This window comes from Galleria mellonella, unplaced genomic scaffold (genome assembly GCF_026898425.1).
Source record: "Galleria mellonella isolate WM207_F2 unplaced genomic scaffold, CSIRO_AGI_GalMel_v1 utg270, whole genome shotgun sequence".
NCBI lineage: Eukaryota > Metazoa > Arthropoda > Insecta > Lepidoptera > Pyralidae > Galleria > Galleria mellonella.
The window spans coordinates 4,006,661-4,026,475 of NW_026442062.1; positions in this window are offsets into that span (position 1 = coordinate 4,006,661).

The following is a 19,815-nucleotide window of genomic DNA, read 5'->3' on the forward strand; positions in this document are numbered from 1 at the left end:
CTAGTTTTTAATATTCTACTCAATGAATGGCAGAATATAACATAGTGTCTTCTCCAGTTTTTGCTGTTACTCTGTGATTTATATACTTACTAATACATATAAAACGAAAATAACAAATAGACATTAATTTAACTGGATACACTCAGATAAATCTGTCTTTGTATTGATCAAATTCAATCACAGCTCGACAGTCAAAAATGCACCGAAGGGACTCAGCTGGAATCTGCACCCGCGCCTTATTTAGACGTTTAGAAGACGACTCGGTCGAATGGGACGATAGGTTAATGGCTCCCACTGGAATCCTGGAACAAACCCGTCACGTAAGATTTAAGTTTTTGGCGAGTGAACCTAGATGAGATTTTGTCGCTTGTGTGAGATAGAACGTTATCACTAGTTTTGAATTCGATATCAGGCTTCTTTACGTGTTGTTGGAAATCCAAAATATTTGTAAATCATGTCTTGATTTTCTATCTAAATTATTAATACAAATAAAAATTATTTTTGTTAATTTGGGGTTTATATTAAGATCCGTGAACCGCTTGTGTCTAAAATCGAGAGAACGTTAACTAGAGTCTTCAATTGGAGACAACAAAACTTAGTCCAGTTTAACCCCGCTAAGACACAAGCTTGCGCGTTCACTGCTAAGAAAACCCCATTTGCTGTGGCTCCACAGTTCCAAGGCACGTCTCTAAACATCTCTAAAAGCATTGGGATCCTTGGTGTCAACATCTCTAGTGATGTACAATTCCGTGGCCACCTCGAAGATAAGGTGAAGCTGGCATCCATAAAACTCGGTGTGCTCAATAGAGCGAAGCATTACTTCACGCCGGATCAGCGATTAATGCTCTACAAATCGCAAATTTGGCCCCACATGGAGTATTGCTGTCACTTATGGGACGGAGCACCTAAATACCAGCTTGAACCTTTCGACTCGTTACAACGACGAACTATGAGGATTGTAGATGATCCCAGGCTCACAAGCGGTATCAAACCCTTAAGTCTTAGGAGAGATTTTGCCTCACTCTGCGTGTTCTACCGCCTGTACAATGGATTGTGCTCAGAGGAATTGTTCAGTATGATGCCCACAGCCACTTTCTACCATCGTACGGCTCGCCATCGACAGGGAGTTCATCCTCGTGTCCTACAGCCTCAATGGTCGCGTACTGCACGGTTTCAGAGATGTTTCCTCCCGCGAACACTCAGGTTGTGGAATGAGCCCCTGCCGAGGTTTTCCCAAGAGACTACAGCATGGGGTTCTTCAAAGGGGGGGGTAAAGAGGTTTCTTCAGGGTCGGCAACGCACGCGTAATATCTCTGGTATTGCAGGTGTTCATAGGCTACGGTAACCACTTATCATCAGGTGGGTCGTATGCTTGTTTGCCACCTTAGTGGTATAAAAAAAAAAGATTCTTTTACAATTAAAAGAGAAATATAGTTAAGAATGGGAAAAGTAATTGGGGACTAGTCTAAATAGACTAATATACATTGTAATTGTAGGTTGTAACTCTTAAAAACTATTATGATAAATTTCTGATGAATTTCATCGATGGTCTCATTAATCTGAATATACCCCCCATCTATCATCCATTATTGGTGGCTCGTCATCGTAGACCAATAACGCAGGCGAGAGCCGCATTTCATTTTCATCCATCAGAAATAAGGCCATGAGTAATATGCACCTATGTATGTATAAAAAGAATCCTGTAATATATGTAATATATTACTGCAATAACGAAATTACTTCATCCATTGCAGTGTTACCGTTTAGCATTGACTTGTCGGGTTTAAATACCAATTTCCTAGTATAATCGCTCACAACATTCTTTCTGTAGAGAAAGAATATTGTGAATAAATTGATGAATTAAGAATTATATATATATATATATATATATATATATATATATATATATATATATATATATATATATATATATATATATATATATATATATATATATATATATATATTCTGTATAATATGGTTATAATTTAAATAAAAGAAATTGAAACAATTTTATTATAATTTCCATTTTATTATATAATATAATTCGTGCAACATATGTTCAGCTAAAATGTCCCATCAATAATAACTAGGGACGTAACAATAAAAAATCTGTGTGTAAAATCAGTGTACAATCACAGTATTTATGAAATTAAGCATTTGTCACCAAGGACATTCGAATTAAAAAAAATCTATAAAAAACGACCTACTACTCTTCTATTCATATTCTTTGAGATAATTGTTTTTTATTGTAATTATTGTATGATCTGGGACTACTTATGCTCTGTCTCACTTGTGTTTTTACCATCAAATAGTTATTCTTGCAAGACTGTGTTTTGGTTTGAGGGATAATGTAACACCTGTCCTCAGGAGTGGTAACACATGATGGCTGCCATGGGCATTACAGTATATTTTACTGTCTTTGGTGTTATTTATGCCATAGTAATGGTTATTACTTTTCATTAACTGACCATTAGTTTGTATGCTATTCACAATTGTTTATACAAGTATGTATAAAAAATTTAAATTATATACGCAAAACAATAAATTAAATAAAAAAATAATTACAACATTTGTTCGAGATTGTACTGTGAAGTTATGGATATATTGGCGTTATTTTGTCATGAACAGTTCACCGAGTGGCGGTAAAATGTCATGGTCGCGGCGCTTGCATGCCTGCGCCTGCGCATGCGTCGGTTCGCGTATGGGGATGGTGCACGACTGGCTGACACATAAGAGAATTTATTCGCCTAAACTTTGTTTGCTTGTTTGTAATACGCCATCTGCAAAATAACTCCAAAGTGTTTTATGACGGAATTTTAGGACGTTTACTGGAGAGGATATTCTCACATCCATTAGTAAGAAGTATTTACATATATATATCTTGAGAAGATATGATACCTTAGATAAATATTAATTGGTTTTGGTACTATTTTTACGTATTTCCGTTATTATTCTAACTTCAGAATATTTTATAATATCATCAAATTAGCCGGTAACTGTCCATTGTTAAACACGGGCCTCTTCTATAGACTGCCATAAAGAACGGTCCCGAGTCAAAGGAACTGGGGGCCATTTTCTTCTGGTATTCGCCATAGGGGATTTTGCCAATAGTTGTCACGTTTTGGCAAGCGGGTTGTAATTAAGCAAGTAACCATAGTTAGGCTTTGGTGATGTTTTAAGAAGTATGCTGCTGCCCATCCATCGGCCATTAAGTTCTCTTAATCGCCTTTTACGACACCCATGGGAAAGTGAAGAGTGGCTCATTCTATGCCGGAACCACACGGCACACACATTTTATCATATTTTATTAAACAATACAATTTTGCTCGTTTACTTTATTGCAGAGCTTATGATGAATTAATCATCACTTTCGTCTATACACCTCATTTTAGTATTTATGTTTTGTTTGTTATGTATCGTATATATAAAGTTCCAGTTTGTAATATCGAAATAATATTTCATGATGGAACAATTTACAGTAGGTACATGCACCAAATTCAACACATTTACACAAAAAAAAAAATAGCTTTATAATATTTTTTTTACCATAAAGATGATAAATAGTATAAAGCCCGTCTAATGGTAAATATACCTTTTTTGCAGAACTCCATACTGTAGTCTCTAGGCTCTTCAGCAAGAAACTCATTCTCATGAATTTGAATTCCACAATAAGAACTTTCGCGGGAGAAAACTCTTTTAAAATCACACTATACGCGACCATTTAGGGTCAATCGTGTGAGGATGAATTCATAACATATATGTTTATTTGTACGTATATAAAATTAGTTTTATAATAGGTATGTAGATACTATAATTAGTACAGTGAAGGTAAAAAAATGTTACACTTTTAAACAAAACACCCTGTCATATGCACAGACAACACAGTAGTCCTGGTAATTATGGTCTAGCATATGTTTCAAGGCACGTGCTCAATGGAAAAGAGAATGGCATGAAGTCGCTATTATTTATACATTTAATTTCAATAAATACAATTGTTGACAAGTTTTTTTCCATTCTTACCGCTGCCTCTGGTGATATGTTTTCTTAATTATGTAAAATTTTGTAGTAAGTAGGAATAATATAAATTTGTAATAATATAAATTGGTTGGTATAAGCTATAACACGCTACACAATAAGTTATTTTAATAATAGGCAATATTTTATACAAAGTATAAACGATACAAAAAAATTAATCTAACCACTTACCATCAGATGGACCGTATGCTTGTTTATCACCTCAGTGGTACAAAAAAAATATTTACAACGTTATAAGAAGTAGTATAATATATTGCAAGTATTATATAAAGTTTAAAAACTGACAAATCAACAACGTATGTAATTTTTACTTCAAATATGGGTATATAAGCTACAAGAGTAAATAATAAACAATACAGTTATTGCACCAGATACCGTCTTTCTTTTTTTCTATTTAAAGGTTGTAAAGAAGAGATTGCTTTAGCGATAAGACTTGTACTTTATAAGCGTAATACATTTATATTTGTAATATTCTTTAAGTGGTGCAATAAAAAGTTAATAAATAAATTAATATAATATAGCAGCAGCAATGTAGATAAAGAAATTCAGTAACAATTTCGACATAAAGAAATTTAAGTATAAGTTTGTTACTACACGATGAGAAAAAAGATGAACGGATTTTTTTCATGATACTTAAAATAGCAAACAAGCTGATGGCCTGACTGAAAGTAAATATAGGTATTAGTTAGGTAATCGATTGAAAATCTCATCACAATCGTCATATTAGCCATTATAGCCCACTGCTGAACATAGGCCTCCCTCATAGACTGCCGTAAGGAACAACTCCTAGCCACCTGCATCCAATTTTTTATGGGTAAAAATTGAATGGTAACCACGCCTGCGCTAACGGGATACGCTGGCGGAGCACCAGTGAAGGGTGATAGATGAGAATGAAAACAGGCCAGTTAGTCCATCATGATGAATTCATCAGGAATTAAGCATGATAGTTTCCAGGGGAAACCGCAAGGAGGTCGACATGGTTGGGTATATTGCTAGCAATGGGATTCTTAGTCTCCATTACTAACAATCCCTTTCCCCCTAAACACCTGCATCCATTGACTCCCATCAATGCATTTATATAAAATTAATTTAAATTAAATGTTCTTAAAGATTTGCTCTATTATAAAATTTTATCAAGATTAGCGAATTCTAAAAATTACTTTGTGTACATATTGTCAGAATTTGTTTAGCAAATTATTATAATACTACGTACATATGCGTATATATATATATATATATATATATATATATATATATATATATATATATATATATATATATATATATATATATATATATATATATATATATATATATATATATATATTATATATATATATAGTTAACTTCTACTAAGAAAGGGTTTTTACAAATCTCACGGGTATTCGAGTGTCGCGTTTTAAACTATTTTAAAACAAATGTAGAACGAAGTTGCTCTGCGATTGTCTATGACTGGCCGTCGGTCGTCGGCGCACTTGTCACGTTAAAATCAGTCTATTTTTTATTTATACCAGTCACCTGTAGAGTTTTATTTTCATCTCTGCAGTCGACACTATTTATACATGCATAATCGGGAGTAAACATAAGCCATTAAAATAATAATTGCTAACGTCCGAAGCCAATTAAAATTTTGTATTCAACAATATTCCTTTATTAAAGAATAAAATACTGTATACTGTATAACGTGTTAATATTTTTCGGATCAACATTTTGATTTTAATCCAATAAATAACAAGTATAGTTGAAAAGTATTTAAATTATTATCGTAAGATAAATCTATTTATTTTTATGTTTATATATATCGATCAGTTATGACTTGATTACAAAACATGAAATTTATCTGCTTATATAAAAGTATGTTTTAATAATCAATAAGCATACGGCCCGTCTGATGATATACGGGATTATTGTCACCTGTGTACGCTTTTAACACTAAGGAGATCACGCGCATATTGCCGATCTTATTTCATTCTTATCTATCATCTGGTGCCCCGCCAGCATATACCGTTCGTACAGGCGGGATTACAATTCCATTATCATCCATTAAAAATAAAAACTGTGCTGTACGTGACCATTTTGGTTCCAGGGTGTGAGGATAAATTCCATGCCGATGGCGAGCAGTGCGATGGTAAAGGTAAGCATCATATCGAAAACTTCTTTAGAACATAATCAGTTATATAGGCGGTAGAAAAATGCAAAGAGAAACAGTCTCGTCTTAAACTCAGGGGCTTAATATCACTATTTTATTTATGTTTTACATTAGGATGATATATATATTATTATTCTGTAAAAATAATAATAAAATGATTTATTTATTAATTTTAAAACGTACATCAACAGTGTAAATACAGACATTAATTTTAATTGATATATAGGGCTTGCGTCATGCATTTACACTAATTACAGATGTTCACAACATTTTCTTAATACATCGATTTCACATTAATAAAATTGACACTAACAAAATAAAGACAGTAACAAGCAAATAAAGTTATCACTCGGTATCCTCATTCCTCTACTTTCAAACATTCATTCAATAAGTCGAAGAGTGGTCCTCGGCTTAAATATAATTTATCAAATGTAGACTGGAATATTTACAAACAATATTTAGATAATAAAATATCGGAGTTACCTATTGTTTACAAAATGAACATCAATGTTGAATGACTTGATGATAAAAAGTAGAATTATTGAAACAATTATAAAAAAAGTGGACACAGAAAGAGGTAAATATTAGTCATAGAATTCATGATAAATATTATGAAAGAATTTTTAGATTTTTATTCTTGAATGATTAGGGATGGTCGTGAAATACTTCTATAGCAAGGTTCAGGGTCTCGTTATAGGTATTGTACGTATTGATGAACGTTGAGATAGGGGTATGCAAACCTTACATTAGTTTTGTGTCTGGAGATTTTAAAGTCAGCTTTGCATTTATTTATGTAATTTAGGGACACATATGTCTAATAGCCCTTGGTACATTGATGATCCATTAACTATTTTTTGGAAGGGTATCAAGTCTAGCATACGTCTGCGCTCGTGGAGCGCATAATAATGTGAAATAAAAATAATAACAAGAATATAAATAAAAATAAATAATAAAATATTCCAATTATAAGTACTATATACAGATCGGTATAATATATGCTAACAAGCATATACCAGACTTGGCCGACTTAACTAGATCCAAGATCTATTGTTTATTGACGAAACCCTGTGCGATCTATCAATTACTTTTTGAAATTTCAAATGCAATAACATAGTTCATAACACGATTGTATAGTATTGTAGTATTTTTGATTTTATTAAGAGGGAAAACATAAAACTGAAATTTATTCTTAGTAAATATTTATTTATATTAGTGTTAGCATTGCGTCTGAGCATTTTCCGCTAGATTTTTTTTAATGGATGAAATGGAATGGTAATCCCGACCGCGCTATCGGTATACACCGATGAGATACCAGTGCAGGATGATAGGCGAGAATGAATGCAGGTCAGTTGGCCCCTTATGTCGAATTTGACAAGTAATTCTTGTCCTTGATAGTTTCCAGAGGGAATCGCGTGAAGGTCGACCTGAGAGGGTATATTGCTAGCAATGGAGCTATTAGACCTTATTACTTGCAATTCCTTCCCCTCCCCCTGCCGCTAGATTAACAAAATATTATATTTTTTGGATAGCTACGATCGACTGGATTGATAGTCGTTATCACTCAAACATTCATTCAATCGACCGGTCGATCGCGATCGACATGATAAATATTATGAAAGAATTTTTAGATTTTTATTCGGTTGACCACCCCGTTATGGCATATATTATACCGATCTGAGTCATCAGCTTGTCAATTTGCCACGTTCCAATAGGTGGGTTATCAGCTAGTTTTCCTAAGTTGTATAAATCTCTTCGATAAGGCGTTATTTTTACATGACGCCACCAATTCTCTTCCTTGTCCTCGATTGTATAGTATTGTAGATTTTTGTACATAAAACTGAAATTTATTCTTAGTGTTAGCATTGCGTCTGAGCATTTTCCGCTAGATTTTTTTTATTGGATGAAATGGAATGGTAACCCCGGCCGCGCTATCGGTATACACCGATGAGATACCAGTGCAGGATGAAGGCGAGAATGAATGTAAGTCAGCGGTCGTTAAATCAAAACAGTTTTCCCAGGCATGTTGTGTGAATACGTTCTTTCTATTTGTAGCGACAAGTTCCTAATATTTACTTACATCTTAATAAATATTGCAAAGTTTATAGAGTATTTAAAAGTAGTTGATGTAGTTAATATCAAAACACCCAGGCATGTTGTGTGAATACGTTCTTTCTATTTGTAGCGACAAGTTCCTAATATTTACTTACATCTTAATAAATATTGCAAAGTTTATAGAGTATTTAAAAGTAGTTGATGTAGTTAATATGTATAATAAAAACATAAAAATGAACTCTAAAAATATCAATTTATAGAAATAAAAACCTGTAAATGATAATATAAATATTTCTTATTGAAAATATTTTAATAATATGAACTTATAATTAATAATTATCAAATTGTTAGATAGTCATTTGTTTGCCTATACTTGTTTTTGCGATTTATAAGTTCGATTCACCATATATTTCACCCGACAATGAAAAAAAAAACAGATTAATTGTGTGGACAAAAAAAGAATTTTGTTTATGCATTATTGAACAAATGAAACTCTTATGCTTCAACATACTAGGCTAGCAGAATTCTGAAGCTATTACATTAGATTTTAATTTAAAGAAATATTAAACTTATTGTCTATGACAGTAAGTTTAAAATTCTTTGTTTAAAATGTTTAGTTGGTTAATCTGAGTTTAAATTAGCTTCAAAGCGAAATGAGCTATATTGTAAATATTTTAAACGTTTGTTTCGATTGTAGTTTGCGATACAATAAATATTAGTAGAGTCGAGTTTAATTCACGGATTAAGGTCAGACTTAACATAAGTCACAGGTATTAGGAGAGCAGTGTCTCATAGAGTAGTTTAGTTGTATGAATGGCGTCATTGGGCATGTTCTTATCTGCTATTATATTATTGCGCTATTATATACCGTAACACTATGTATTAAAAAAAATATCTAGACTATTAATGGATGTTATTCAGATATATTTTCTTTATTCCAAAAAAAAAAATATATGTATGGGCATACATCGGCCTTATTCGGTCCTTGCGCCAGCAATTTTCTACAAATATACATTGTCAATTGGAAAACTCGTGTTCAAGCTTAAATAATTTATTATTATTAATGTTTTTTTTTATCTTAACATAACAATGACAGAAAATGACGGAAAATATTCAACAGTTATATTTGTATGTTTTTAATCGCAATTTTTTTTGTTCCACCATCTCATTAGTGATTAGGTCAGTTCTCCATCGTTGCTATGTATGGCTATACATGTTCCAAGTATGTGTTATCGTTATGCAAAAATCAGTTAGAATTTAGAAATATAAATCTAATCACTTTAGGTAATTAATTGTTAACCATTAATCTGAGTGTAGTTCCTTTTGAAAATTTGACAAGTTTCAATTATATTATTTTAGCTGACACGAATTTGAGAGATCGCCTTATCTTAAATTGTTTACGATACACCCACTTTTGTCACGTTTCATTTTGTAAGCGATTTTTTAAAGAATATCATCTGCCTTTGCTCTATCGTTAATCATCCTGTTCCTAAATGTATCCTTTTTAGATAAACATCATTTTGATAGTTAACGCGAAAAATTAACAAAAAGTTTAAATCGTAACCGTTAAGGATGATTTATTGATGATGCGTCATTGATGGTAAACAGTAAAGTTAGATAGAACTACACAATCAGTCGATTATCTACTGTATAATATTCTATTTAATTTTCATGTGTTACCTGCTAAAAAAATTTAACCTATCAAGATGGGAGAGCAAGTAAATAAGTTTACAAGCCTTACCGAATATTTTTTATTATCAGTCATGTACCACCATATTGCCCACCAAACTGCTACTTACTACTTGCCCTTTGAGGCAAAGAAAGAAGTCTTGGTAGAGACATTCACAATGATTATTTCTAGTAACTCTGTTCATGAAATTAATGTGATGTCAGTTTTTCTTTATGGCTCTTTGAGGCGTCACCTTTGCCTGTCTTACAATAATTTCCCGCTATTTTCTCATAGTAGGTGACAGATTATGGTTTTCCATCATCTACAAGAAATTGTTTTGTTCGCTCTATTTACGATGGGGAAGCAACAACCTTATTAGAATACAAGATGCAATTCATATTCTCACGGATTCAAGCACATGTGATACGATGCGAAGCAAAAACCAAATATACCGCTATATCCACCAAGGAAACATTTTACGACATTAAAAAACTTTTTTTGCCGTCAAATGCGTTCAGAAACCAAATGGGCCCGACCACATTTCACACCCGGAAACGCAACGAAGACTTTTTTGCGGTGCATCTTCACAATTATTTTTATATGTTATATCATGACACTTTTAAATTAGGTACAGCCGACATAAATGATTTGAATTCGTTATGACGGTATGATAAAACATAGTAGTGATTACTTGATACTACGTGTACACGAGATAGAAATGTGTTGTTAGGTACATCATAGTCCCACCTCGCTTATTATTCATATATATATAGGTAATATGTAAGATTCATAAATCAGTTTATTAATCAAATTCTATGAGTTTCGTGATACATAATATGTGATACATAGCATGAAATATGATTATTACTTGTTTACACTAATTTACATCTAGTAAATATAACAATTAATTTCACAAAAATATAAATCGTAATATTAGTTTCTATATAAAGATGCTATAAAGCAGGTATAGTAAAAAAATAATGTAGGTATATAAAGTCATTGATTGCGTCCAATTGGTTCATTAAAGAATTGGTCACTGTAAACGAAGGTTCTTGGTTTGCAGAAAGTATTTTTATGTAGTATATTTTTAAGCAACCACTAGCATCATATTATCATTTGCCTATTCGCCAACCTGAACTTTTTTGAGTGAGATACTACTAGATACATTACTTACCCTTTAACATCCTACTAATATGGACTATTTACTAGACTAACATATAACGTGCATACTTCTTATCATAATTTATTTATAAGTCAAAAGTCATGTCTTCTGGCATGCGAAGAATCTTATTATTATCGGGCAGTTTTATATTTTGAACGAAAATTTGTTCCAATTTACCTTTCCATAATAATCTATAATTGATTTCTTGTAGTGATATTTTATGACACCTTTTCAAATTAAAAGCTTCTTGGAAGTCTAGTTATGTTGCCCGAGGTTGTAATTATATTTTCATAATAGGGTTCTGAGCAGTTCACTATGATTTTATGCACGCATGCACGTTTGTTTGCAAGGAGTTTTTACAAAGACGGAAAAGTACGGATGAAGAGAATTATCTTGTAGGATAGCATTAGAAATGTTTCAAAAAATAAAAGTAATTGAAAGCAGAAGGAAAAATGTTAGGACACTTGAGACGATATGATGTAGTCAAGAATATAAAATTATAATTAAGTCATTATAAAAGGCAAGATAGTAAGAAGCGTGAAGCGAAGTTCAAAATATACATTAGATAGTTAATGGAAAAGTTGAAGTCGTGTCATATCAAGAAATTCACCATTAAGAGCTCCGTCGATAAATGGGCGGCTCTAAAATTATGAATGAATGGGAAGAGGGGCACTGGGAGCAGGAATTATAAATATAGATTCTCTATTTATATAACTAGGGTATTATACAATATTACTCGATTTTTCATTTGGTCTACATGACGCTATTGTGGGAACTACTTTGTTTATTGTCTGGTGATACCACAATCTGAAATTTTGCTAGCTGTCCTCTCCTTTATAAGAAGGGTGACTGATTCGCTGTGTTAGTACGTGTTGATCCAATTCTTGAACAGCATGTATAGTTTTTACACTTGTCTAGAAATCTAGTATTGACTTCAGTGCACATATTTACCTTATCTTCCAATCTTTATTTATTTGTGTTTATTCTTACTTTTACGATTTATTTGTATCATATCTTTAAACTGTTTTATTTTTATAATTTTAATTATCCTTTTTTTACTAGTACAAATTATGTCAGAAATGTAACGTGCTTTTTTAAAAACTTTCCGATCATAATACCGACAAAATGAACACGTAAACTCGGACGTTTCTGTACAATTATATGTGGGAGAATGTTCGAAAGGATGGTCATTCGTCCGCGCTTGCAACGAAGTCTGGTATCCTGTACCGAGCGTACATACTAGTTGGGCAATTTAAACATGGAAGTACTTATGAACTGCCCTGACTACTCCACAGGTTTAGGGGAGCAATGACCTATATCCTAGTCGGATATTACACGCAGAATAACGTACCAACAAACACAGACTCAAGACAACAATACTAAGCTCTATTTTTTGTGTATTAGAATCCAGTTCCAATTATAGATTTCAGCTAGGTTCATCGAAAACAAACGTCAAAAATCACTTCAGGTGGGAATTCAAATTTCATTTTTATTGAATCGTTTCTCGTTCGGATTTCCAATCTCCTGCTTTATAAATTGAAGCTCTTCAGAAAATGAGCATAAGTTTGAAGTTTATGTTTTTTAAGAATTTATACTCGGACGGACGGTGGTGCGTTGCCATGGTTATTTTTAACCAATCCAAAAGTTTATTACTTACGCTTACGCAATTAATAGGAGTTTTTATTGGACCGGTAAAGGACTAAAAGCGTTTGATTGAGCTGAGGGTGCGGGTTCAATGGCGTTGTTTCGGGAATGTAGGAACACGGCGAGTTTATGTCCTTGCCGGTGCTTACTCTTCCTCGTCGGAGTCTTTAAATCTTCCATATTTGAAATCATGTACTTAATGAAAAATAACTTACAACAACCAGGCTATATTTGAAAAAGATTAAATCTAATTATCAGACCAATAAAATAAAAAGATAACAAAAAATAAACAGCTAAAAAGAGTATTTTAAATTATTTATATTATTTTATAGTAATGTGCTAGTAGTTGCCAATAAACGAGAGTAATGGTACATAACATAATTTTTTTCCAACTATGGATTCTTGTTAAGAAAAAAAGTAATTTTCTACGTTCTATTATTGCCACAATGAAACGCACGACGAAGGAACTAAATGATTAATATCAGGTAAAAACTATGATTGCGCCGCGCCAGAAGGCTCAAAACATACAAGAATCCAAAGTATTTTACGCTGTTCTGTTATGTTTTGAAAACCTAGGCAGGTGTTTTGTTTGTAATTTTCAGGTATTTTTAACTCCACATTGTGTGGACTCAATAAGGCATGGTATAAAATGCAAATGTGTAATGACCGCATTTAACAGACCGTCTGAATTAATAAGTGCGTACAGATCGTCTACACTTATCCGATTATAATTACACGTTTTAAAAAGATTAAGAACTTGTTTTACAAGTGCGTGATAAAGTCTTCGTATTAACATAGGCTAATAGATATACTTCCATAGATCAGGGGGCCTACCATGAAATTTAATTCCGAATTTTCAGGCTCAATTTCGTGTTTTTGTTCGTACGTAAATCGACCCAGTAAATGAAGCATAGCTTTTCCTTCTTCATAAATCTTATCTTAATAGTCCAGAGGAACGACATTTTAATATTTTTAATAATTTTAAGCGCCATGTATTATGTAATGTTAACATAAAATTTCTATTTCGTCCGTCCCCGAAATTTCGGAAAATATTTCATGGTAGGCCCTCTGGATTACTAGGTTTGATCGTCTGCCGAAAACAGATAAGACCGTAGACGTAAATCATCACTATCGTTTCAATAATTTATTGTTCTAGCCTGAAAGGGCTCCTATAGATTGTTATAAGGAAAGGTCTTGGATGTAATATAAATTCTTATTGTATCAATATTTGTATGCGACCATAATTTAATAATGGTTGAACATAGAATGGTGACTTATCTGTATTATTGGTTTATATATATTCCAAAAGATACAAAAAACATTATAAATATAAATAATTACAAGAAATAATCACAATGAGAAAACAATGGGCGACCTTATCGCTAAGAGTCTTTCTTCAGAGAGTCAAAAAAACCTCTTTTATCGTCACCTATCATCCCTCATTGGTGCTCCGCCAGCGTGTATTCGTACCGATAGTGCAGGCGGGATTGCCATTCCATAATCACCCATTAAAAAAAAAACACCAGCGTATTGTATTGTACTATATCAGCCGATAACTATCCGCTGCTGAACATAACTTCCCCCATAAGGAGGGTTTTGCCAGTAGTTGCCACGTTTGGCAGGTATTATTATATATGCACTTTTGTAGGGAATGTAAGCAAGTGTGGTAGTGGTATCATAACAAGAAAAAACTTTTTTTTAATTGTTCATTAATATTTTATAAGTTTTTGTTTATTTTCTTCGCGAACCACATTTGTAATACCAAAAAAGTCGATTAATTGCTTTGTAGTTAATTCATTTCAATAATATTTTGTTTACATTTTATTATGTATGTTTAATTAAAACAACATAGGAACTGCGAAGTGACGTTATCTTATTGGACTATGTATTAAAGAGTAATTACTGAATGTTCGTACACATTACATCTTAATTATAATAATAACAGAATTTACTTACGTTAATTTTTTTATAAACATTCCTGCATTTTATTCGATTATATATACAATAAAAAATACAATCGAATTGAAAACCTCCTTCTTTTTGAAGTCGGTTGACAATACCAAAGAGTTTACCATATATTTGCACGTGACTTAATTAATATTTATTTTTTAGGACGATATTCTGTTCGGAGTGAATAAATAAAAATGTAAATTTCAGTTATCTACGTAGATTTCAGTACAGTCTGAAAGATAAAGATGGAAATTTATTCGAAATATCCGACGACATCAATAAACTCGTCATGTTACATTTTACATTTGAATTATTTATTCTGAATGTTACGTGAAGGGTAACGTTGAATAAGATCGAATATAATTGAAATATAGATGGCGTTGCGTTTGATTTTTAATAGACTTTATAAGACTTTATAAATAGAAAATAGCATAGATTAATACCTAATATCGTACTATATCGTATTTCTTTATGTGAGCGAATCCGAAATTTTCCGAATCTGAAATGGGGAAAACTGCAAAAGGTGATCGACATAGCTCGAAGAATCGATAACCAATAAGGAAGAAAGTTCTTAAGTGGCGACCCCGTACGGGCAAGTGCAGTGTAAGACGATCTCCTATTAGATGGAGTGATGACCCCAAATAGATTTATGGAGACTTTGTACAAAAGTCGATTGCTTGAGTACCTCTGTCCTATTCGTGTTTCTACCGTGAAGCAGCTGTGTTTGCATGGCTGTGTTTCGGTTTGAAGGATGGGATATGGTGTGAATTTACAGGGTACAGAGGAATAACCCCCGAGTCCTCAGGAATGGCAACGCATGGGGGGGTATCACGGGCGAAACAGTATACTCTGTTATGTTCATGGTACTGCTCATGTCTATAGGCGACGGTTACCACTTTCCATCAGGGGGGCCGTCGGCTTGTTTGCCATTCTAAGTCGTATAAAAAAAAAAGGTAGTCAGTGTATGAAAGTAGCTCAGGACTGTTCCTTATGGCAGTCTATGGGGTGACCTGTATTCAACACACACAACGGCAGATATGATGATGATAGTGATTGTATTATATCATCTGTGACAATAGTATCAATATAGTAAGGTCCGTATAGCTTTAAGTAGTGAAAACTTTATTAATTTGTTACATATATTATTACTTTACCAAATTGCTTCTCCTGACCTATTCAAAATTTACCTTGCTGTGATCGCTATGGCCGTCCATTGTTTCTCGCATTGACGTCACATAATGTATTCGCGTAGTTTTTTTCTTTTAGCCATTTATCACTTTTCTACAGGCACATTAGAGACTTACTATTTATAAATAGTCTACATTACAACGTTAACGGTATACCGTTGACGTTGTATAATGTACTTATGTATTTAAAATTGTGAATGAAATTTTGTGCACGGATAGGTTATATCCCAACTTAGAAAATAAGATACTTTATATACTTATTATTTCAGCCGTTAACGGTCCACTGCTGAACATAATCCGTCCCCATAAGGGGAATTTTGCCATTAGTTGCCACGTTTGGTTGACGGGTTGGCAACCGCAATTAGCCTTTTAAGATGAATGCTGCTACCCATCCCTCCACCATAAGCTCCATTAGTCGCCTCTTACTACACCCATGGGAAAGGAAGGGATGGCTCATTCTATGCCTGGACCGACACGGCATTGCATGGCATTTATATACTTACTATATTAAACAGATAATTAAAAATTCTTTGTAAACGAAGTCACGTGATACAGCTAATATTACAAAATTTAATAATAAAAAAACCGATTTTCATTAAATATTGTTATATTTGAAAGAGGTTTATAGGTGAAGAGACTCGCTGAAAATGGCAAAAAAAAGCGCAGCTCTTAAATGGATTCGTAGATAATTGTTATATTTACTGAAAATAGTTTTAATCGTAAACAGATTTTAGGTTTTGGATAAAATAATTAAGTGCTACATCCGCTGTGCCAATACTGCCATACCAATACCATCATACCAATCACCTAATCCTCTGTTAAGATACAAGAATAGTGTAGAAAAGTTATTGGCCCAGCCAAGAAGGGTTGTTGGGACTTTATTCACGTAATTAACAATAAACAGTATCTATCAATTGCGAACTTATATTAAAAATAAAATAGTACACCTATTTCTCCACAACTTCAAAAAGATCTTTTTTATGTGCCTGCGACTTCATTTACGTAATCAAAATATGTCCTTTAATCGTGATAAATAATAGCCTATTTTAATTATTTATTTTTTAAACATTATTGTCTAATAAAATGTACTTACTCATCATAAGAACATTGTAACAACTCTATATTATGTACATGAATGCATTAAAATAATAAATAAAATGTGGTACAAAAAAAGTACTTAATGCTATAGGCATTAAGTCCTCCTTTTGTACCACAATCTACGTTTTCTTCATGTAAAAAATAGTGCGTGTATACCAAATTTCATGATGATTGGTTGAGTCGTTAAAACGTCAAGAGGTAACAAATAAATAAACTCATTTTGATATTTATAATACACTATACGTATCCCGCGGTTTTGCCTCTGTGCATCAGTATATAAAGTATCTTCTATCCGTATTGTATACGTTTAGCAGTTTTTGTGTGAAAAACTAACAAATATCCTCACAAAATACAGCATTCATTTTACAGTAGGATAGTAATAGTAATTGTGGTGTGCATTTGTTTCGCGATATCCTCTCGAATTCCGAATTAATTTTAATGATTGTTGAATAGTAAAGCAAGTTCTTAAATTATTATTTTAGCTAACATTTTGTCCTATCTGTGATATGTGTATATACATAAATTTTTACATTTTTGTACTTTAAATGCAATTTTATAATAAAACTAGTGTTCTGCTCCGGCTTCGCACGAGTAGATAGATAAATTAGTATATAATACTAGTTTCAACAGGTCAATCGTTGATGTCTTGGCTTGCATTATTGTTATTTTTGAAGGATAGTACATCTGATTTTTTTAAATTATTATTTACAGCTTTCTATAGATGAAAGAATTTTTAAAATCGGTTGAGTAATTTTTGACTTTATCATATAAACAAACAAACCAATGATTAAATCTTTTATAATATTATTGTAGAGTACATAGAAGTATAGATAAAACAAATTAAAAAGTATCTATACATAAAACATCATATTATGAAATATTTATATGTATATATAATGTTTTATATAGGTACTTATTATTATAATTTTTTTTTTATAATTAAGTATTTCTTTATCAGAAAAAGATAAATAGCTTCCATCACTAAAAAGCGGTGTTAGGCGCCGCTCATGTCTATGCCACATTGTTATAAAAAAAAAACTACACAAAACTTATCTGTTTGAAAAAAAAAACAAACAAGGCTCCTAATAATGACCCCATTCAATCTAAATAGGTCATTCCACCCCGGGTCAGTACCCTTAACTAACAGGACCCATGGTTTTTTTAGAAGGTAGGTAGTGAGGCTCATTTTTTATCGGCTATCCTAGCCTCTGATTTTGGTTATATGGGTACCGTTAATGTTGGTACACGAGGTAACACTCCTTCAGGATATATTCGAAGGCTTTAATAATTATTTATTGATTTCTCGAAGTGATAATTTAAATTTGCATAACACTACAAATATATTTATAATACATATATGTATGTATTATATACTATATATGTTATATATTGTACTATATATTTGTTGATAATTTTATTACAGATACAAACAATTACAAGTAATGATCACACTAAGAAAAAAATAGGTGGCCTTATCGCTAAAAGCTATCTTTTCCAGGCAACCTTTGGACGGAGAGGAATAACATAACTATATTATAGATCGATAGATATATTATATACATAAACATTAATAACAATATGGATAAAATATTATTAATTAGTGCATTTTAAGCTATTTCTTTATAGTTAGGATGCTAATGATATTAGTCCTGTAATTTCGATACAATATTGCATTATAACTTCGGATAAATCTGTCGATTGTGCCGCGATGTGTAGCGGTCGGATGCGGGCCCTTCCGCATTCCTGCCGGCCGCCGACCCACTGCGCCAGTGGCCGCGTATCCCTGATCCTGTCGAGGGTAGACCGTAGTCGCTTGTCGATATCGACAAGCGATTATAGTGGGAAGATTGTCAGTAATGGGAACTAGCAGTACCATTGTTTTAGTAATGTATACTTTCAGGTTGACTTGCACGTGGTCATGCTAGATAACTCTTGCATAGTTTTGGTATATTTGTCGCGATGATGCAATCCTGTCAGTATAAACCGATAGAGCAGATAGAGTTACAAATCCATTTCATTCATAAAAGATAATACCTACTTGAAAACAAAGGATTAGAAATGTAATTCTGGGAACCGATAACTAATAATGAAGATAGGACTTCAATTGGATTTCTCACGGGATAAAATGACGACTTTAAAAATGGTGTGGGGCGTATTGTATGTATTATATTATGGATTTTAGAGATATTTTTTTATATAATTTAGAGGACAAATAAGTATACAGCTCACCTAATGGCATGTGATGACCGCTGCCTATAGATACCTGAGAGAAAGAGAAATTTCAGGTGTGTTGCCGGCCTTTTAAGAAGTTCAGTTCTTACTTCTTCTTTTCTTGAAGGTTTCAATATCGTATCTAGATAGAAGTAGGAGAAAGCTCTTATAGATAAGTAATAGGAAATAACATCATTTACATGGGAAGAAGGACCCTAATTCAGCGGGTCGTCATCCCTGGGTTACGTAGAATGCGAAGATGAACACTGAGGATTACACTTTGGTGAAGAGGTGGAACACCGTGGGGTTATTTAACTCTCTGAAAGTTATCAGATGTATTGATTGTAAAAAATTCATTTGCATAGATACTTTTGAGTTTCTGTCGCCAAGTAACAAAGTTTACATAATTGTATTTTGGTTTAAGAAGTGGGATATGGCAGTCAAATTATAGGTTACGGAATTATTATACATATCTTATATCGAAGCAATAATTCGTTAGCCCTCAGGATGTGTAAAGCATGAGGTCATTATGAATACTACAGTGCAGTCTATAAAGCTCTTGGTGCGCTGTTCTTTTGAATAAATTATCGCTGTCATATTCAATCAGATGGGTGATTTTTTTATCGCTATTCCAAGTTCTTACTGATATTTTTCT